The following is a 22,462-nucleotide window of genomic DNA, read 5'->3' on the forward strand; positions in this document are numbered from 1 at the left end:
CCTGCAGCCTTCCAGGCTCCTCCATCCATGGGATTTTCCAGGCAAGAGTACTGGAGTGGGGTGCCATTGCCTTCTCCGCTTACACTGTTAGTGGGAATGCAAACTAGTATAGCTACTGTGGAGAACAGTGTGGAGATTCCTTAAAAAACTGGTAATAGAACTGCCATACAACCCCCCACCAAGCAATCCCACTGCTGGGCATACACGCTGAGGAAACCAGAATTGAAAGAGAAACATGTACCCCCAATGTTCATCGCAGCACTGTTTACAATAGCTAGGACATGGAAGTAACCTAGTCATTCGTTGGCAGGCGAATGAATAAGGAAGGTGTGGTACATATACACAAGGGAATATTACTCAGCTATAAAAAAGAACACATTTGAGTCAGTTCTAATGAGGTGTATGAAACTGGAGTCAATTTGCAGAGTGAAGTAAGTCAGAAAGAGAAATACCAATACTGTATATTAATGAATATATATGGAATTTAGAAAAGAGAGTGATGATGATCCTATATGCAAGGCAGCAAAAGAGACACAGATGTAAAGAACAGACTTTTGTACTCTTTGGAGGGCAAGGGTGGGATGATTTGAGAGAATAGCACTGAAACATGTATATTACCATATGTAAAATAGATGACCAGTGCAAGTTCAATGCATGAAGCAGGGCACTCAAAGTTGGTGCTCTAGGACAACCCAGAGGGATGGGATAGGGAAGAAGGTGGGAAGGAGTTTTAGGATGGAGAGACATATGTGCACCGCCATGGCTGATTCATGTCAATTATGGCAAAAACCATCACAATATTGCAATTATCCTCCAATTAAAATAAATAAATAAATTTTAAAAAACCAAAAAAACAGTAATCTCTGATATGGACAATGGATAACTTCTTAATCTTAGGGGAAGTGTGAGTAAAAGTATCTTTGCATGCATGCTAAGTTGCTTCAGTCATGTCTAACTCTTTGAAACCCACAAGGCTCCTCTGTCCATGGGATTCTCCAGGCAAGATGCTGGAGTGGGTTGTCATGCCCTCCTCTGGGGGACCTCCCCAACCCAGGGATCAAACCCACATTTCTTACATCTCCTGCATTGGCAGGCAGGTTCTTTACTGCTAGTGCAATCTGGGAAGCCCAAAAGTATCTTTAGAGAACCTTATTACATGAACTGATCTGTCCTATACAATGTAAATAAAAACACAATATATTATGCTGACAGAGTTTCAAGATAAATCCTCTCGTTTCTATTTCTAATGTTACTCCCTTTCCCCACCACCCTCAACTCAATCTCCACTAAGCACACTGAAGTCACCATGGAGTCTCCTAGATAACTCGCCAAGCCTTCCAGAGCACTCCCACAGTACTGACTGGGTTCCGGACTGACTGGGCTTGATCATCACTGTTTCATGACATCTAAAAATGCTCATTATCAAATTTACAGAAAATTGCATGAGATTTTATTCTGTTGTATGAATTAGTGAATCTCATTTAGCCCCTATCCTTATTAAGCTTTTTTTTTTACTTTTCTAAAGCTTCATTTAAATTTAAGAGTATATGGATATCTCTAACGTTTTTAATCATTCCAGTTTGGATTCCGATGCCAAAATGGGGAAATTTTCCTAATATCACTTCCAAAATGTGGGTGTGTAACTCAAATGTATGGTGAGTCACCAACTAGACGATAAAGCAATTCAAAACTCTATTCTATAGTTAATGATAAAAGGAACTAAGGATATTTAGCCCAAAGAAGTAAATGCTCCTGGTAGCTATTTTAAATACCTAAAAGGTTATGGAGTAGAAGGAAGACTTGGATTGTTCTAAATGACACTAAACAGTGCAACTAAAGTAAAAGGTAAAAATTACATTGAAATATATCTGCTCATGAAAGGTCTATGTAATAATAGCACAGGAAGAAATGGAAGGTCGAAGTGGAAGGCAATGAGTTTAAGGACAGAGTAGGAATTTGGCAGAGAAGGAGTGTGAAAGTTTCCAACATCAAATTGACGTGTAGACAATAAATCCATTCCAATCTGAGAGGCAATGGCTCTAAGGGGATAAAATGAAGATGAAGAGTCAGGAGTCGGGCTGGCCAAAACAAAGTTTTGGGTTTTTTTACCTTTTTGGCCAACCCAACATCTGAGTCACAGAAGATGGGACAGTGTAAAAGAAGAAATCCATAGAATTGTAGAGAGGTTTTCTGCCAGAGAAGACCCAAATCACACAGAGATGAGAAGACGGATCCTACTCATGAATAATACCTAAAGCACTGGGATTGGGAAGCCAGGCTCTAACACTGTGTATATATCAAAAGCAAGCAAACACTAAGAAAGAGACATATAGTGGTCCAAATAATATGAAATCTGAGCACATTAATATTTCTGTCAATGCAACCAAGAATGTTATGGCATATGTGTTGCTAGGAATGACAGAAGCTATTACTGAAATAAGATTAGAATCTGTTTGAAATATCAACACAAGCATTATAGTTGGTAACATTCCCATCTAAAATAGATGACACATGCTATACAATCAACTTACTAGGGGGAAGAGCATACAAAATTACAGATGAGATTATTTGGTTCTATATTGATTTTTCCCTTAGGAGTTTTAGATTAGCTGTCAAATCAATTAGTTTTCCTCAATCCCAAGTACAGTATCAAATTTCTCTGTTTTTTTTTTTGGAAAGAAGTGGGTTATGTCTGGGTTTCTTTCTATTTCTTACAACCACCAGGGTGTAAATCGATTGACCAAATAAATGGGTAAATGAGCTGTAAATAATGCCCAGGGTTGGGGTGGAGATGCTCCTTCTGTCTCATCTTTCCAGCAATGGTCGGGGCTGTCTTATTTCTCAGCTGGGTCAGTGCAGTGTGAGCGTTCCAGGTTTTACAAATCCCTTAAGGAGCAAAACGTAGTAAGAGGATATTTTAAAATTGAAGTCTATTTACCTTATCTTCCCCAGCATTATTCAAGAATCATCAAGAACTTACTATAATGCTGTCTTTAAATAAGGCTGTTACCCAAGAAAGAGTTAAATTCTTCACCTTGGAGTTCTTATGTAAATGTGGGCGGATCTAAAGTAGGAAAAATAGTTTTGAAAGCCATGACTTTTATTGCAAGAACTATATATTTTAACTAGAAGAATTGACTTCCTTGGCTTTAAATGTGGAAGAGGCAAGGCCTAGAAGATTTGAAATACAGCAAGAACAGATGGGTAACATAAGCAGAAAGAGACAGGAAGTCGAAGGAAGGCTCAGGGAAATGCTAGAAACACTGTGGCAGAAATGAAGAATGACTTTATAGGCTCATCAGCATGGCCGAGGAAAGACTCAGTCAACTTGCTGCTGCTGCCAAATCACTTCAGTTGTGTCCAACGCTGTGCGACCCCATAGACGGCAGCCCACCAGGCTCCCCTGTCCCTGGGATTCTCCAGGCAAAAACACTGGAGTGGGTTGCCATTTCCTTCTCCAATGCAAGAAAGTGAAAAGTGAAAGTGAAGTGTCAATACTTCAAACTGCTAAAATTAAACCAGAAAGAGAAGAGAGAAAAAAGTGGAAAAAAATATTCAAAAATTGTAGGACAATTACAAAACATGTCAGAAGCATAATGAGAATACCAGAAGGAGAAAAAAGAGAGAATGGAAGACGGGGAAGAAGGGGGAAGAAAGGAAAGAGAGAAAGAAAATATTTGAAACAATATTGGACAAGCATTTTCCACAATAAACAACAGGCACCAAACCACAGATTTAGGAAGCTCACACAACACCAACCATGATAAATACAAAAAAAAGACAAAGAAAATCTTGAAAGAATCAGAGGGGGAAAACTTCACCTCAAAGGAAAAGCAGATAAAAATTACATGAAACTTTTCTTCACAAACAAGACCAGAGGGGAGTAAAGTGAAATATTGAAAGTGTTTTTAAAAAATCCCCATGTCTAGTAAAATTATCCTTCAGAAGTAAAGGAGAAATAAAGACGTTTTCAGACAAACAAAAATTTAGAGAATTTGTTGCTAGTGGATCTGCCATGTAAAATATGTTAAAAGAAATTCTCAGAGAGAAGAAAAAGGATAGAGATCAGAAACCCATACCTACCTAAAGAGAAAAATACCAGGGAAAGAATAAATGAAGGTAAAATATTTTCTTAATCTTAATTGATCTAACAGATAATAGCTTGTCCAAAATAATAATAGTGACAATGTGTCTGGAAATTACAGTCTATCTCTAAGTGAAATAAAAGACAGCAATGCTATAAGGGACAGGAGGAAAGACTTGAGAATATTCTAAGTTACTTGCACTACCTAGGAAGGAATATAGTATTCTTTGAACGTGGATTTGCATTAGTTACAAATGGATGCTGCAAACTTGAAGGTAACCACAAAACAAACAAAATCCCATGGTTACACGCACCATAAGCCAAAGAGTAAGGTAGACTGTGTGGAAACACCAGGAACCATTGTTTAAGAACAGTTTGATCAAAGTAGGAAGACGGGACAGATTAACAGGCATGTCCTTCAATCCCTGAGAAGTGGCCCACGTCCCAGCTGTGGTTGGCGATAACAGGATAGTAGAATCCATGACAGAAATACCAGATGAGCTGAGAGGAGTTCAAAACAGAATGCATCGTCTTCTAATTTGTCATACGCTGTCTGGGGGACTGCACGCTTCACAGAGAAATTCCAGCACCAATATGGCCTTTGATGATAGAGCAGTGACTGCTGAAGCAAATCAACAGGTGGACCTGAGAGGAGCTCTAAGCCTCTCTAACCAAGACATGGCATGAGAAAGGCGGCTGAGAATTCAAAGCCACTCAAGAGGCGCTTCACCACTGGGATGAGGGGGACACAAGTGCACGGGATTTTTAACTGGAGGCTGTGGAGAGCCGGCCATAAGAAGTAGCTAAATTTTAGTTTCTGTTTCCACACATCAGAGTATGGCCTCACTCTACTTCATGAGCTCTCTCTGTCTCCTTCAAAATCTTACTGGGAAAAGCCTAATCTCCACAATTCCCAAAACACATTGCAGAACTGAGAGGATTGTTCATTGTTTAGCTTATTCCTGAACAGAGAGAGATTTCACAGGCCACCCACCAGTCCACGGATCGATTACTCTCAAGTCTGTTATTCAGACTTAGTGAAGCTGGACACAGGACCGCTGGGTTGAAAATATGGCTCTTCAGGATGCTCCTTTGGTCCTTTGGGAAGACCTGTATGCAGGGGTCTCCCTGAGAAAAGGCTGTGGTCATGGCAGGCACAATAGTTGACCTTGACTTGCCCAATGATAGACAGATGGATTTTAGATAGATAGACATCAAGCAAACCTAGTCTGTAATCAAAAATCTATGGTACAAGGAAATCATAGGTACAAAAATAATAATGTATACAGTAAGGTTTAGAAGTTATGGTGGTAGTACTTTTCTTTACCCTTTTTATATCATTCTTTACACAATTTATTGGTAAAGAACCTGCCTGCCAATGCAGGAGCCATAAGAGATGCAAGTTCAATCCCTGGGTCAGGAAGATTCCCTGGAGGAGGGCATGGAAACCCACTCCGGTATTCTTGCCTGGAGAATCCCAGAGACAGAGCAGCCTGGAGGGCTACAGTCCATAAGATAAGAAAGAGTAGGACACAAATGAAGTGATTTAGCACACACACACAAAATTCATGTCAATATTAATGATAAGCTAACATTTGCTAAATATGTACTATATATTTGGCATGCTTTATATATGTTTCCACAATCAGTGCCTTGAGAGATGGACACTGATATCACGTACCACTAATGTAGAAATTAAGTCTGATAAGTTTAGTAATTCATACACATAGTTTTCTGTTTATAGGAAACATTTGCACATATACTTTTCTCACAAAATGACCTTGGTTGCACTTGGGAACAAATTCATTTGCAAGAGCAAAGTTAAAAGGGTAATTTAGAGATAAAAAGAAAGAAAGGAACTAAAATAAGAGGGGAAAAAGCCTACCAGAAGCTTATTTTAGATGTAGCACTTTCATGAGAACAATTAAACTTGAGGCGAAACCCTAAGGAATCCTGTGAAGCTGTAACTGAAACTTACACCTCTCTGAGATGTGACTTTTTAAAATCTTGATCTATAAGAGGAAGGAGTTCATTGGGGAACAGAAAAGTTGAATTTTTTGCTTGGTTTTGTAAGTTCCTTACTGCAGAACCTCAACTAAGTACCCTAACCTTTCTGGCATAATAGACACCACCACTAATAAGCTGTTATTCATCAAACGCTTTTATGTTTATCAAATGCTTTTATGAAAACAGAATTAACAGACAGGAAGGGACTTGATTTTTTGGATGAGCAAGTCTGAGTCCTTAGCCTGAAGACCAGAGACAAAGGATTATGTATGTCATGGGACAAGAATGCAAAAGTGAGAGAGTCCTTGTGAATCCTCAAGGAATCCAATAATCAAGGTCATGAGCGCATAAGAACAGTGCATATCCTGCTATATGGGAAATCTTCGGTAAATAAATCAGACAGCAGAATCACTTCCCCTCCTCCCACCCTGACCCAAGGATTACAAATAGGATTCATCTCATGTGTCAATTCCCACCAATTACCAGCAGTCTGGGGTCTTGTGTAGCGAGATTGGTGACTTTGTCCAGGCCAAGAAGGAAAGAATACTAAAGGTTAGCCAGGCTGTAGGTGAGATAGAGCAGGGTTATGTGGGTAGAAGAAACTTGCAAACTCCAAGATTGCTTTGGAAGTACAAAGAAATGGTTGCAAGTCTTACTTTGTCACTTAACTATGTGACCTAGGACATTCCAAGTCTCAGCTTCTTTATGTATACAACGAAGTACTGAATGCCTACACCCTGTGCTGTTGTAGGGACGTCATCGTATTGGGTTGGCCGAAAGGTCTGCTGGGTTTTTCCATAACATCTTATGGGAAAATCTGAATGAAAATTTTGGCCAACCTATATAAAGCCCCAAGCACAGTGTCTGACAAATAGTAAGTAGTTGATCAACATACATTAGCTGCCTAATGGCTAACTTCTTCAACAGATTCCACAGTAGCCAGGAGGTTTTTGGTACTGTGATTATTGTAAACAAACATCCAGCAATCATGTGTTTGGGACGATTCTCGACTTCTCTCGTCTCAGAAGACACCCCCTAATACTTATTATTATTTAATACTTATTAAATTTTTACCATTTCATGTGCAACTTCACCCCTTAGATTTACATATTTCTTATCTTCTTCTGCTCTCCTTCCCATACTTTTCCTCTGCTTTTTGGATTTCCATTATCACTGGATGGTACTAGGCTTTACCTAGAGCCTCAATACACAAAACCTGGGAATCAAGCATGCCTCTGAAGGCTACCATTTTAATAAAAAGAATCTGAGAATGAAGGGATCAAGGAAAGGCTGTTGTAAGGTCACCCCACTAGAGATGTGCTCTATTTTCTAAAGAACCTGTATCCAGTCCCCCTGCAGCTGAGTCAGCCACAAGCTTCCAAATCACCCTGGAAGTCTCCAGTAGCTTTTTGAAGGCCTTCAAATACCCACTTGACGGTTCAGCTCCACTGTATGAGTGAATCAATGGATACAGTCAAATGTTGCTTTCCTTTTCCTTTATATTGGGTTCCCCTAGACCTCCCAGCCTCCCCCTGCCCTTTGCTGCATGCATGAGCAGAAAGGGCCTCCCAGAGCCTATCTGCAAAAGGATTTTTCTGCTTGAGGTAACCTGAGGTCAGAAAACCATGCAGCTGTCAGCTCCCAGTTACAGGCTGAAGGGAAGAGAAGCCTGACGCTTGGGTATGAGGCTCCCACTCGGTCAACCTCCTCACCAACATCTCAACTGAACAATAACCACAATTGATAGAAGAAAGAACAAAGCGACTTCCCAAATATTTCTCTTTTTTCCCTTTTTCTCCCTTTCTGCCCAGTATGCCATGTTTCCTGTTTCTCTAGTAATGAAAATGTGTTCATCTGTCAAACGGAAAGCTGCCCCACTGTCTTTAGGTGCAGAGAACTTCAATCATAGCAGCTGCTGCGACCAGACCCAGAGCCAAGCTCCTCGTTTGTTTTGGCTAACGCTGCAGAATCAGTTTAGGCATCCCCTAGAACAAAATGGTGCATGGGAAAAGAGCCAAGCGAGGGAAGAGAAGCAGCAAAGTTGCAACAGATTATTTGTCTGCTAAAACAGAAGGAGAAAGATATCAAAACCTGGAGCCATTTGAGTCCAGCCTCCCTAGCATATTCTCTATTTGCAACACAGATGATTTCCTCTAATATGGTTCAACAGGTGCTAAACTGTAGCTTTTCTCAAGATTAATCATTGCAGCCTTGGCAATGAAGAATTGGGAAGGAACAAGGCAGCTCCCATAATTCTTAGTCTATTTCTACTGGGTACCATATATATACATTTGTGTGTGTGTATATGTGTGTGTGTGTGTGTGTGTGTGTATGTGTGTGTGTGTGTAGTGCTTGTTAATGGTAATCTTAATGAAGAAAAATGTCACCCTTCATGTTCCCAAAAGATGCTGGCATACCTGTATCTCAGGCATAAACTACATGGATAGGAAATTATGTTTGTTTTTGTGTCTTTAACTTAGACTGTGAGCGCCTTAAAGTAAGTCTTACTTAACTCTCATTTTCCAAAATTAACACACACTCGGCACCCAAGAAATACGGGTTAAATGGCTTATGTGTTGAATTAAATTGCATAAATGTATAACATGTCTGTCTTTCGATTTCATTAGGGAGGTTTGAGTAAGTATGTCTATTTTTGGCAATATACCAGCCCTGTTTATCTGCAAAGCTCCGCCTACATTTCTATCTTCACCCATTTGAGACAAACACCAAGACCATCCAGACATAAATTTTTTAATGGGCTCATTAAGCCAAATCCACTTTGTGGCTCAGCTGGCCCTGCTAGCTGAGAAAAGAGTAAAGCTTGGAAACATGATAATACTTCACTTTTTTCCCCCGATTTATCAAAAATGGCTAACTTTGAACTTCCATTTGGATATTGTAGATCTGATTAGAGCAGGGGAATAACGAAGTCAAACTCTAAGCAGGACAAAAATGGAATTAAATGTAAATCTCAGAATACTTCAAAGCCTCAACAACAGGTATCAGGAGACTGGACAGTTTTTATGTGGTTATTCTCCTGTTGTGTAGTCTTGTGTCCTCGGAAGTATCTCAGTTGGGTACTTCTCTATTGGAGTTGTTTAGTTGCTCAGTCGTGTCTGACTCTTTGTAACCCCATGAACTGCAGCATGCCAGGCTTCCCTGTTCTTCACTACCTCCCTGAGTTTGCTCAGGACAAGATAAATCAATACCCAGTATGGGTAGTGTGATGCTCTGCTGCTTGAATTTCCAAGTCTTACATTAAGGTAGTGATGAGGGGACTGCCCTGGTGGTCCAGTGGTTAAGAATCTACCTTGCAATGCAGGGGATGTGGGTTCCATCTCTGGTTGGGGAACTAAGATTCCACATGCCATGGGGCAGCTAAGCCCATGAGCTCTAGAGCCTGTGCTATGCAACTAGAGAAGCCTGTGTGCCGCAACAAAAGATCCGGCATGCCACAGCTAAGACCTGATGCACCTAAATAAACAAGATAATAGATAAATACATATACAAAATTTTTAAAAGTGGTGAGGAGGAGTCAACGAATAGATTATCCCTAAAGCCTGGAGTATTTCCAGTGTGTGCTAAGACATGAGCTGGGAAACTGAGGGAGGAAGAATCCTTTGCTCTAAGTGAGTAGCAAGCACTACCTTGTACGCCTTTATTCCAAACCACAGGGCTGGCTGGGTTGAGGGCATCACAGGAGGAGCCAAAGATAAGAGGACCAGTGTCCCTGCTCCATCGCTAGAAACAGCCAGATCTGCTCAAACACTCCCTGCAGGAGGAGAGAACTGAACCGCCTTCGCCTAACCCAATGCTCCTTTCCCCAAACCCACGCTCTTTTCACATTATTTCAACAGTAAAATAGTCAATTTATTTTGTTTGGCACATTGTGTTCCGCACACAAACTGATCTGATAACATTTGGTTGAGATTATTAAATTGAGCAAAATATTGGAGGAGGGTTGTTTATTTCTGTGGTGCCATACAGTTCGGGGAAAATGATTTTCATTTCATATTATTTCACGTATTTCTGTTTTTCAACAACACTGCGGCATCTAGCCATAAATGAAACTAGTTAAACATCCAGGTAATTTAACTCCATCTTCTCAAATATTAGATTTAGGAACATTGGGATAATAAAATAAAGGTTTCTTATCTCCAGATGGATATTTGGCATCCTGTAGTCACAGCCTATGTACAGTAACACTTTAAGAATTAACATTATTGGAGCAGGAATAGAAGAATGATATGACTCTTCAGCATAAATGTGACATTTATGTCAAATAAGCATTGGATTGAAATAAACCAATTTAATTTCCAAAAACTGATTGCACTTAGCAGAAAATTCTGCATAATGCATGTAAACCTGTGACATTGCCCCATAAGCCAAACTCTTTGAATTACTACTGAAGATTTCAGTCCAACCCAACCAAATGCATTATATAGGCATGTGTATATGTGTGCAAAAATCTGAAGCCTCTGAGACAAAAGGTCTTAACATAGCAAGTGTCAACTTTTCATCAGAACAATGGTGGGAACCCTAAGTTGGAATCGTACATACTTAAACCAATTTGTTCCAGTGAAATACACTCAAGTATCAAATGCTTATTGGAAGAGAGACCACATATGTCTTCTTCTGTGCAAGTCTGTCCCTGTTTATTTTCCCTCCTTTAAGTATGCCCTGGTGTTCCAGAGTATTTCCTTAAGACTGAAGCTTAGCTATCTGTGGTATGGGGACAGGATTGGGAAGAACCTGACCCAGTTTCTTCAGGGATTAGTTCTTGAAGTCCTGAGAAGCGTATTTAAAGTGGCTTACAAATGGGTGAGAATTCTCGCCTGACATTTGAGACTGAAAACCCGTGATGGGAATCGGTTTGGACTCTAAAGCCATAACTCGAGTATTAACACTAGGTGCCTCCTCTTAATCACCAGATGAGAACTGCCTGTGAATTCAATGCTTCAGTGGTTGGCCACATGGAATAGAATTTAAAACGTTGAAAAACATGTATAGCATTGAATACATTGTCGAGGGTAGTCTCGTTAAGTTAGCCACACAGGACTCCACAATCATACTCAACTACAAAAGCATTGTAATAACCATTGGCCCCCTCCCCATGTAGGAGTTCTACAACCCTTGGAGTGTGACATATTATAATTATCAACAGGTTTCATTATCAAAAACTTTGGTTGAGACTTGATTCTACCTCTACTCAAATCTCAAGAAAGTGATCTTGAAGGATGTCAACAACTCTGAAGCTTTATGTGCTAAGACAGTGGTTCTCAAACTGTGCTGTATCAGGACCCTTAACCCTCTAAGAGATACCTGAAGAATTTTCCTTTCTGTGGATTATATCTATCAATATTTACCGTATTCAAAATTAAAATTAAGCATTAAGATTGACTCACTTAAAAATAATGACAATAAACCCATTATAGGTTTCCCTAAAACATATTTTTGGAAAAATATATTTTGCTAAAAACAATAGAGAACATTGTTTCACAGTTTTGCAAATGTGTGTGTGTGACTGCATTTCACTTAAGATATCAAACTTCATATTGTTTTGGGTAACCTCACACTGTATATTCAAGGAGTGAAAAATACACACAATATTTTACAGTTACTATGAAAACAGTTTGGACCCCTGGGCTGCCTGCAACAGGGACCACCACGCATACCCAAACTACTCTTTGAGAACAAGCATTCTTAAAAGGAAAATGGAGTCTAACAATGGCAGCAGTAATAATTACAGATCATCAGTCAGTTCAGTCGCTCAGTCGTGTCCGACTCTTTGCGACCCCATGGATTGCAGCACGCCAGGCCTTCCTGTCCATCACCAGCTCCCAGAGCTTACTCAAACTCATGTCCATTGATAGGTGATGCCATCCAACCATCTCATCCTCTGTTGTCCCCTTCTCCTCCTGCCTTCAATCTTTCCTAGCATCAGGGTCTTTTCCAAGGAGTCAGTTCTTTGCCACAAGTGGCCAAAGTATTGGAGTTTCAGCTTCAGCATCAATCCTTCCAATGAATACTCAGAACTGATTTCCTTTAGGAGTGACTGGTTAGATCTCCTTGCAGTCCAAGGGACTCTCAAGAGTCTTCTCCAACACCACAGTGCTTGGTTTTCTTTACAGTTCAACTCTCGCATCCATACATGACTACTGGAAAAACTATGGCTTTGACTAGACAGATCTTTGTTGGCAAAGTAATGTCTCTGCTATTTAATATGTTATCTAAGTTGCTCATAGCTTTCCTTCCAAGGAGTAAGCGTCATTTTTTTTAATATTGAGGTTTTTTTTTTTTTTTTTACTTTACAATATTGTATTGGTTTTGCCATATATCAACATGAATCCACCACGGGTGTACACGTGTTCACAATTCTGAACCCCCCTCCCACCTCCCTCCCTGTACCATCCCTCTGGGTCATCCCAGTGCACCAACCCCAAGCATCCTGTATCCTGCATCGAACCTGGACTGGTGATATGTTTCATATATGATATTATACATGTTTCAATGCCATTCTCCCAAATCATCCCACCCTCTCCCTCTCCCACAGAGTCCAAAAGACTGTTCTATACATCTGTGTCTCTTTTGCTGTCTCGCATACAGGGTTATCCTTACCGTCTTTCTAAATTCCATATATATGCGTTAGTATACTGTATTGGTGTTTTTCTTTTTGGCTTACTTCACTCTGTATAATAGGCTCCAGTTTCATCCACCTCTTTAGAACTGATTCAAATGTATTCTTTTTAATGGCTGAGTAATACTCCATTGTGTATACGTACCACAGCTTTCTTATCCATTCATCTGCTGATGGACATCTAGGTTGCTTCCATGTCCTGGCTATTATAAACAGTGCTGTGATGAACATTGGGGTACATGTGTCTCTTTCAATTCTGGTTTCCTCAGTGTGTATGCCCAGCAGTGGGATTGCTGGGTCATAAGGCAGTTCTATTTCCAGTTTTTTAAGGAATCTCCACACTGTTCTCCATAGTGACTGTACTAGTTTGCATTCCCACCAACAGTGTAAGAGGGTTCCCTTTTCTCCACACCCTCTCCAGCATTTATTGCTTGTAGACTTTTGGATCACAGCCATTCTGACTGGTGTGAAATGGTACCTCATTGTGGTTTTGATTTGCATTTCTCTGATAATGAGTGATGTTGAGCATCTTTTCATGTGTTTGTTAGCCATCTGTATGTCTTCTTTGGAGAAATGTCTATTTAGTTCTTTGGCCCATTTTTTTATTGGGTCGTTTATTTTTCTGGAATTGAGCTGCAGGAGTTGCTTGTATATTTTTGAGATTAGTTGTCAGTTGCTTCATTTGCTATTATTTTCTCCTATTCTGAAGGCTGTCTTTCACCTTGCTTATAGTTTCCTTTGTTGTAGAGAAGCTTTTAATTTTAATTAGGTCCCATTTGTTTATTAATTTCATGGCTGCAATCACCATCTGCAATGATTTTGGAGCCCAAAAAATAAAGTCAGCCACTGTTTCCACTGTTTCCCCATCTATTTGCCATGAAGTGATGGGACCAGATGCCATGATCTTAGTTTTCCGAATGTTGAATTTTAAGCCAACTTTTTCATTCTCCTCTTTCACTTTCATCTAGAGGCTCTTTAGTTCCTCTTCGCCTTCTGCCATAAGGGTAGTGTCATCTGCACATCTGAGGTTATTGATATTTCTCCCTGCAGTCTTGATTCCAGCTTGTGCTTCATCAAGCCTGGCATTTTGCATGATGTACTCTGCATGTAAGTTAAATAAGCAGGGTGATAATATACAACCTTGACGTACTCCTTTCATAATTTGGAACCAGACCATTGTTTCATATCTGGTTCTAACTGTTGTTTCTTGACCTGCATACAGATTTCTCAGGAGGCAGGTCAGGTGGTCTGGTACTCCCATCTCTTTAAGAATTTTCCACAGTTTGTTGTGATTCACACAGTCAAAGGCTTTGGCATAGTCAATAAAGCAGAAGTAGATGTTTTTCTGGAACTCTCTTGCTTTTTCAGTGATCCAACGGATGTTGGCAATTTGATCTCTGGTTCCTCCACCTTTCCTAAATCCAGCTTGAACATCTGGAAGTTCACGGTTCACATACTATTGAAGCTTGGCTTGGAGAATTTTGAGCATTACTTTGCTAGTGTGTGAGACGAGTGCAATTGAACATTATTTGTGATTGGAATGAAAACTGACCTTTTCCAGTCCTGTGGCCATTGCTGAGTTTTCCAAATTTGCTGGCATATTGAGTGCAGCACTTTCACAGAATCGTCTTTCAGGATTTGAAACAGCTCAACTGGAATTCCATCACCTCTACTAGCTTTGTTCATAGTGATGCTTCCTAAGGCCCACATGGCTTTGCATTCCAGGATGTCTGGTTCTAGGTAAGTGATCACAATATCATGATTATCTGGGTCATAAAGATCTTTTTTGTATAGTTCTTCTGTGTATTCTTGCCACCTCTTCTTAATATCTTCTGCTTCTGTTAGGTCCATACAATTTCTGTCCTTTATTGTGGCCATCTTTGCATGAAAAGTTCCCTTGATATCTCTAATGTTATTGCAGAGATCTCTAGTCTTTCCCATTCTATTATTTTCCTCTATTTCTTTGCATTGATCACTGAGGAAGGCGTTATTATCTCTCCTTGCTATTCTTTGGAACTCTGCATTCAAATAGGTATATCTTTCCTTTTCTCATTTGCCTTTAGCTTCTCTTCTCTTCTCAGCTATTTGTAAGGCCTCCTCAGACAACCATTTTGCCTTTTTGCATTTCTTTTTCTTGGGATGGTCTTGATCCGTGCCTCCCGTACAATGTCACATACCTCCGTCCATAGTTCTTCAGGCACTCTGTCCATCAGATCTAACCCCTTAAATCTAATTCTCACTTCTACTGTATAATCGTAAGGGATTTGATTTCTGTCATACCTGAATGATCTAGTGGTTTTCCCTACTTTAAGTCTAAATTTTGCAATAAGGAGTTTATTATATGAGCCACAGTCAGCTCCCAGTCTTGTCTTTGCTGACCGTATAGAGCTTCTCCATCTTTGGCTGCAAAGAATATAGTCAATCTGATTTCAGTGTTGACCATCTGGTGATGACCATGTGTAGTCTTCTCGTCTTGTTGGAAGATGGTGTTTGCTGTGACCAGTGCATTCTCTTGGCAAAACTCTGTTAGCCATTGTCCTCTTTCATTTTGTACTCCAAGGCCAAATTTGCCTGTTACTCCAGGTAGCTCTTGACTTCCTACTTTTGCATTCCAGTCCCCTATAAATGAAAAGGACAGTTTTTTTTTGGTGTTCATTCTAGAAGGTTCTGTAGGTCTTCATAGAACAGTTCAACTTCAGCTTCTTCTGTTGAAGAGACTGTATTATAATTCTCTGTATTATAATTACAGATAATACTATTTAAATTCTTAAATTCTTACTCTATGCCTGGCCCTAACTTAAGTGTGTTTCATTTAATAGTTTCATTTAATAGTATCACATTTAATCCTTGTAGCAACCCCTGAGCTAGATATTACATAACTTGTTTTCATTTTTCAGATGAGAATACTGAAGCAGAAAGTAGTAGTGAGTTTTTCAAGATCTTATAGCTCATAAATTGTTGTTGCTATTGTTCAGTCACTAAGTTGTGTCCGACTCTTTGCGACCCCATGAACTGCAGCATGCCAGGCTTCCCTGTTCTTTACTATCTCCCAGAGTTTGCTCAAACTTATGTACATGGAGTCATAAATGGTGGAGTCAGGATAAGAACCCAGGTACAGTCCTGTGAGATCAACAACAGGACTTCCCTGGTGGCACAGGGGATAAGAATCCGCCTGCCAATGCAGGTTTGATTCCTGCTTGTGGAACTAAGATTCTGCATGCCACAGAGCAACGAAGCCCATGCACTACAACTACAGAGTCTGTGCTCCAGAGCTCATGAGCTGCAACTATTGAGCCCGTGAGCTGCAACTGCTGAAGCCTGTGCCTAGAGCCTGTGCTCCAGAAGAGAAGCCATGGCCACGAGAAGAGTAGCCTCCACTCGCCTCAACTAGAGAAAGCCCACACAAAACAACGATGACCCAGCACAATCAAAAAATAAATTAATAAAAATTTTTTAAAAGAGCAACAATAGTTGTGCCAGCGGTAGTCATATTTAGCACTTATGAAGTATTGACTATGTAAATTGTTGGTTATCATACATTAATTATTTCTTTCTGTCTTCAAAACAGATCTATGACATACTTAGTATCCTCATCATTTTTTAGATAAGGAGACTGAGACTTGACTAAGATCATATTTTATCCTATGGGAAAATTATATAAGGTCTCTAATTATAAAGGTTTTTGGTTTAAGTAGGCAATTATGCTAATATTAGATGAGGTGATCTGATGCTTCATTTAACTGGCACCATGGCAGAATGAGGTAGTCACCTCTGCAGAAGTAAGTTTTCCAGACGAGCTCATTTTTACTACTTTGTGGGCCTAAATTTTTAAAGTACGGGTATAACTGTATGAAGGTAAGGAGTCGTGAACATCAGTTTTGATTCTGTGCCTTCCTTTGGCAATAGGCCAGAGACTCCTGAGGGGTATAGGCCTCTTTCCTTACTAAATAATTCAAGGATGCTTTATATGTTGCATGTGGGTTTTCTTCTGTAGTTTGTAGCTTTTCATTTTGAATTTTTTTGTCTTCTCCTTGTCAAACCAACACTTTTTTTTTCCCCCTCAAAAGAATCCTTGAGCTTGGGCCCATTTCTAGACATCTCTCTTGTGGTGACCTATATATACTATCCCTCTCTGTGCTGGTAAGAAAATAGACTACCCAGTTTGCTTGTATGTTGTTAAAATAAGAGCAAACCCTGAGTTCCTAGACCTTTCATGTGTTTTGATGGTTCCAAATGCTTCCTCGGCTCACTTGGACCTGACCGGCCCTGCGCAGATAAATCAGGGCGCTGCACGGGCTTTGTTCCAACAAGTGAGATGTTCCTAAGAGACCACGGCTTTTGAGACTTTGGAAGTTTTAATGCCATTTGTTATGAGGACAATTTGCTTACGGGCTTTCTTTTCATGTATTTTTACATTTGAGATCTCTGCTCTTAACTCCACTTTTAAAAATCCTTTAGAGGAAACCAAATATGCCTTGTTCCAATTCCAATAAGGTTGCTTTGAATGTTTTGAACTTGCAGTCATGGTTGAGACGACCTAATTTGAAACACATTTGGAAGTTCAGCTGAGCCTAACCTAAGTAGTTTCAATGATTTCTCCTAAGAGTTCACTTTTTTGTTGTTGTCTTTTGTCTAAATTCAAGCCCCGGTATAGTTTATATTCCTCTGTAGTTGAGACGTTGATCCGAGAAAAAATAGTGAAGCCATCAAAATCATATTAGAAAGAGAGAAAAGGGGGAAAAAAAGGAAAGGAGAAAAAAAGAGAAAGAGGAAATATTTGAGAAGGAAAAGAAACACAAAGCACTGTTCTGTAGACTAAAATCAGTTCAATAAACAATGATAGGCACTAAGAACCAGTCTAAGGGTCAGACATGTAAGTCCTCCCAATCACATTCACAATAAAGTTTAAGTTCTGGGCCTGGTCACTTGCCTACACCTTTAGGCTCTTCTCCCACCCCCTTGGCCTTGTAATATATGTAGCAGTCTTCCAACGACCATGGTGCTGGCCCACACTCCAAATCCACAGGTGCGGGACATTCTTCTGTTTTGAATGTCCCTATGACCTCTGCCTTTTAAATCAGGCAAACTCTTAGTTATTCTTCAAAACACAGTAGAAGTATGACCACTTCTGAGAAAGTTCTCTCTCTTCTCCAAGACACAGCTACTGAACCACGCTGGACACTGGATGTCACCACGCCCATGTTTGTATCCTACTGTATCTTCTGGAGTAGTTTTCTTACAAAAAAACATCCATATGTTTACTAATTTGCAAGCTCTTAAATAAAGTTTATTTATCATTACTGTTGTCATGATACTGGACACATAACAGACAAACAATACATACAGATTAAGTTTAAATTTGAGTTATAAGAGTTCTTGTTCTTTGGGAACTCACAACCTAGTGGTGATACAGATTCATGAATTTGAACTTCTAACACGAGATGAGCTACAACCAAGGTTCTAATAGGGTGAATGCATTGATTCTTTAATTAGATCTGTTGGAAAGTTTATACAACTTAGGTCTTGATTGAAGAGACATGTCTGCTAATATCAAAACTCAAGCTGACTCAGAAATAAACCCTTACATATACGGTCAAAAATCTTTGATAAGAGTGCCAAGACCATTCAGTGGAGAAAGGACACTGTTTTCAACAAATGTTTTTAGGGAAACTGAACATCCATGTGCAAAAGAATGGAATTGAACACTTACCTTATACCTTAAATAAAAACCAATCCAAAATGGAATAAAGACCTAAATGTAAGAGCTAAAATCATAAAACTCTTAGAAGTAAACACAGGAGAAAAGCTTCAAAACATTGGATTTGGCAATAATTTCTTGGATATAATACCAGAAACACAGGCAATAACTACAAGAAAAATAGATAAATTGGACTGTATCAAAATCAGAAAGTTTTACACAAAGAACACTATCAACAGAGTGAAAGGCAACCCATGGAATGGAAAAAATATTTACATGTCATATGTCTGATAAAAGGTTAATATTCAGAAGTAGAAAGAACTCTGACAACTCAACAATCACCAAAAACAATCCAATTTAAAAATGGGCAACAAGTTGAACAGATACATTTCTCTAAAGAAGACATACAACTGGCCAATAAGCACACAAGAAGATGCTAAATATCCCAAGGAAATTATAAATCTACAATGAAATACCACTTTACACCCATCAAGATGGCTACTATTAAAAATAAACATAAAAAACAAAAAAGAAAAGAAGAATTATTGGCAAGGATGTGGGGAAATTGTGCGCTGCTTGTGGGAATGCAAAATGGTGCAGCCATTATGAAACAGTGTGGTTTCACCAAAAATTAAAAAGAGTTACCACATGACCCAACAATTCCGCTTTGGGATATATATCCAAAAGAAGTGAAATCAGAGACTTAGATTATGCTCATGTTTATAGCAGCATTATATTCACAGCAACCAAAACACAGAAAACTGTCGTGTCCACTGCCAGATGAATGGATAAACAAAATTATATAAATCAAATACCAGCCTTATATTTGATAAGCCTTAAAAAGGAAAGAAACGGACATGTGCTACAACATGGCTGAACATTAAAGACATCATTCTAAATGAAATAAGCCAGATGCAAAAGGACATATAATGAATGGATCCACTTACCTGAGATATCCAGAGAAGTCTAATTCAAAGTGGCAGGAAGAGATGGTTGTTGGTCTCTGGAGGGAGGAAAAACAGGGAGTTTCTGTTTAGCGGCTACAGAGTTTCAGCTGGGGAAGACAAAATAATTCTGGAGATGGATGGTGGTGATGGTTATACAACAGTGTGAGTGTGCTTAACGTCACAGAACTGTTCCCTTAAACACGGTTAAAATGGTAAATGTTACGTTATAAGATGGGGCTAGTGTGGTAAAGAACCTGTTGGCGAATACAGGAGACCTAAGTGATGTGGAATTTTATTCCTGAGTCAGGAAGATCCCCTGCAGAAGGGCTTGGCAACCCACTCCAGTATTCTTGCCTGGAGAGTCCCCATGGACAGAGGAGCCTGGCGGGCTATAGTCCATGGGGTCACAAAGAGTCAAACACAACTGAAGTGAGCATTCATAGATATACTGCCACAATTTCAGAAAATTTTAAAAAAAGGAAAAATATTCCTGTCATTTTTATCACCCTCTTGTTTACCTGTTACCTTATAGGCTGAATGCATGAACACACTGAAGAAGCTGATAAGCAACTGACTTCCATTTAGTTATGTTAAGCAAGGTGGAAGGGAAGAAATCCGCTTGGTGCCATCATGCTGGAGGTTTGCGGACAAATCTCAGCTTAGAACCCAGGTGAACTGGCTCCCGACCCCATACAGTGCCCTAGAGGCACTGTCATTCCCCAGAGAGGAGCAGGTAGACGTCTGGGACATGTCCAAGCTTTGGGCTCCTGATGTAGGCCTTGGGAGAAGACACCTCTAAGGCGCCTTAGCTAGGCCTCTCCTCCCCTGACTGGAGCGTCTGAACTTACTATGGGCATTGAAAGTTACCATTCCGCGGCCAAAAAGGGATAAACTCAACTGGCTGTGATTCAGGACTGAAAAAGGAAAGCTTCATCTTCACCTGCGAGCATCCTTTCACCTTCCTCCTCCACCCAGGAAATGCAACGAACGCCGTCTCTGGGGTCGCACAGAGTCGGACACGACTGAAGCGACTTAGCAGCAGCAGCAACTGGGTCAGAGGTTTCTTTCCTCCCCACGCCCATCCCACCTCCTAATGCAGTGCAGGCGTGGAAGCGGTCCCTCCAGGCACTGAGAGGAGGGGTGAGGACAACAACATTCCTGAGGAATTCAAGCTCTTAAATCTACTTCTGTTCATTTGCCAGTTTTTGGTTATAGTAGGGGATCAGCAAACTTTTCCTGCAAAGTGTCAGATAGTAAATATTTTAGGGTTAGGAGGCTGTAGGGTCTCTCTCGCAATTATTCAGCATTGCTCCTATAGCACAAAATGGGCCTAGAGACACATACATGGATATACTTGTGTTCCAATAAAACTTTAATGGTGGAGATTAAAATTTGAATTGTATATAATTTTAACGTGTCTCAAAATATTATTTAAAATTTTTTTCAACCACTTGAAAAAAAAATTATTAGCTTGTGGGCCTCACCATATTTGGCCTATAGTACTTCATTTGCTCACCCCAGGCCTAAATACTTTTAATCTTCCTACTTTAAAAAATTAATCTAGCTCACTTGTTCTTGAAGGGAAAGGACTTAGGGGTAATTTATTCAATGAAGTTCAGCAGAACGTGGTGGTTAAGAGCATAGACTCCAGGAACAGAATGGTTGGGTTTAAACACCAGCTTCTACCACTCACAAGCTGTTACGGAATTACTTACACTCTCTAAACCTGTGTCTCCTCATTTACAAATTGAAGCTGACATCAATAGAACCCAACTAGCAAGGTTGTTCGGAGAAGGCAATGACACCCCACTCCAGTACTCTTGCCTGGAAAATCCCATGGATGGAGAAGCGACCATGGGGTCGCTAAGAGTTGGACACGACTGAGCGACTTCACTTTCACTTTTCACTTTCATGCATTGGAGAAGGAAATGGCAACCCACTCCAGTGTTCTTGCCTGGAGAATCCCAGGGACGGGGGAGCCTGGTGGGCTGCTGTTTATGGGGCTGCACAGAGTCGGACACGACTGAAGCAACTTAGCAGCAGCAGCAGCAAGGTTGTTCAGAGAAGGCAATGGCACCCCACTCCAGTACTCTTGCCTAATCCCATGAATGGAGGAGCCTGGTAGGCTGCAGTCCATGAGGTCTCTAAGAGTCAGACACGACTGAGTGACTTCACTTTCATGCATTGGAGAAGGAAATGGCAACCCACTCTAGTGTTCTTGCCTGGAGAATCCCAGGGACAGGGGAGCCTGGTGGGCTGCCGTCTATGGGGTCGCACAGAGTCGGACACGACTGAAGCAACTTAGCAGCAGCAGCAGCAAGGTTGTTGGGTTTCCCAGGTGGTGCCGATGGTGAAGAACCCACCTGCCAATGCAGGAGACCTGAGAGACGTGGGTTCGACACCTGGATTGGGAAGATCTCCTGGAGGAGGAAGTGGCAACCCTTTCCAGTATTCTTGCCTGGAGAATCCCATGAACAGAGGAGCCCGGCAGGCTATAGTGCATAGGGTGGCACAGAGTTGGACACTACTGAAGTGACTTAGCATGCACACAGCAAGGTTGTTATAAGGCTTAAATGAATCTATACACGTTGAATGCTTAGATCAGTACCTGGTGCCTTATAAATGTCAGCTATCTGCTCCATGATGCCAAGCCTGGAATTAGGTCCTTTATTCCATGTATGATGGCCATTTGATAAGCAACAGACTTCATACAGGTAAGGCAACTTGCTCAAGGTTAAAGCAATGGCTGGTTTTAACCCACGTGATCTGCTGTGGTCCAGGTGTCTCCCTTTCACTCAAACCATACTGCCTCCTCATTCCCTTCAGAGACACTCCTGCTGTTTTGGACTTTGCGGACCCTGTGTTTACAACAAATTCCCTATCTCTCTTGCTTCCATTATTCTTCTGTTGGTTCTCCTCTGATTTTCTCTGCTGTTCTCAGGGGTTTCTCTTTCTTCCCTTACATCTGTAAGTTTGGGCTTCTCCATTGCTCAGGTCAAAGACATTTACAACAGTCCTCTAGGGTCTCATTCATGGTCCTGGCTTCAATTAGGAACAATCACCTTTTTGTAAACAAATCCCACAGATAG

General features: G+C 40.4%; 1 long non-coding RNA gene across 1 annotated transcript in view; it reads right to left on the minus strand.

Annotated features, from left to right (window-relative positions):
- Window positions 1-22,462, minus strand: part of LOC101903557 (uncharacterized) — a 250,125-nt gene that overhangs the window by 126,553 nt on the left and 101,110 nt on the right. Inside the window, exon 4 of the long non-coding RNA XR_003029449.2 lies at window positions 19,374-19,429. This is a non-coding gene — a long non-coding RNA (uncharacterized lncRNA). The remainder of the gene's footprint in view (window positions 1-19,373; window positions 19,430-22,462) is intronic.

This window comes from Bos taurus, chromosome 15, assembly GCF_002263795.3.
Source record: "Bos taurus isolate L1 Dominette 01449 registration number 42190680 breed Hereford chromosome 15, ARS-UCD2.0, whole genome shotgun sequence".
In the NCBI taxonomy this organism is placed as follows: Eukaryota; Metazoa; Chordata; class Mammalia; order Artiodactyla; family Bovidae; genus Bos; species Bos taurus.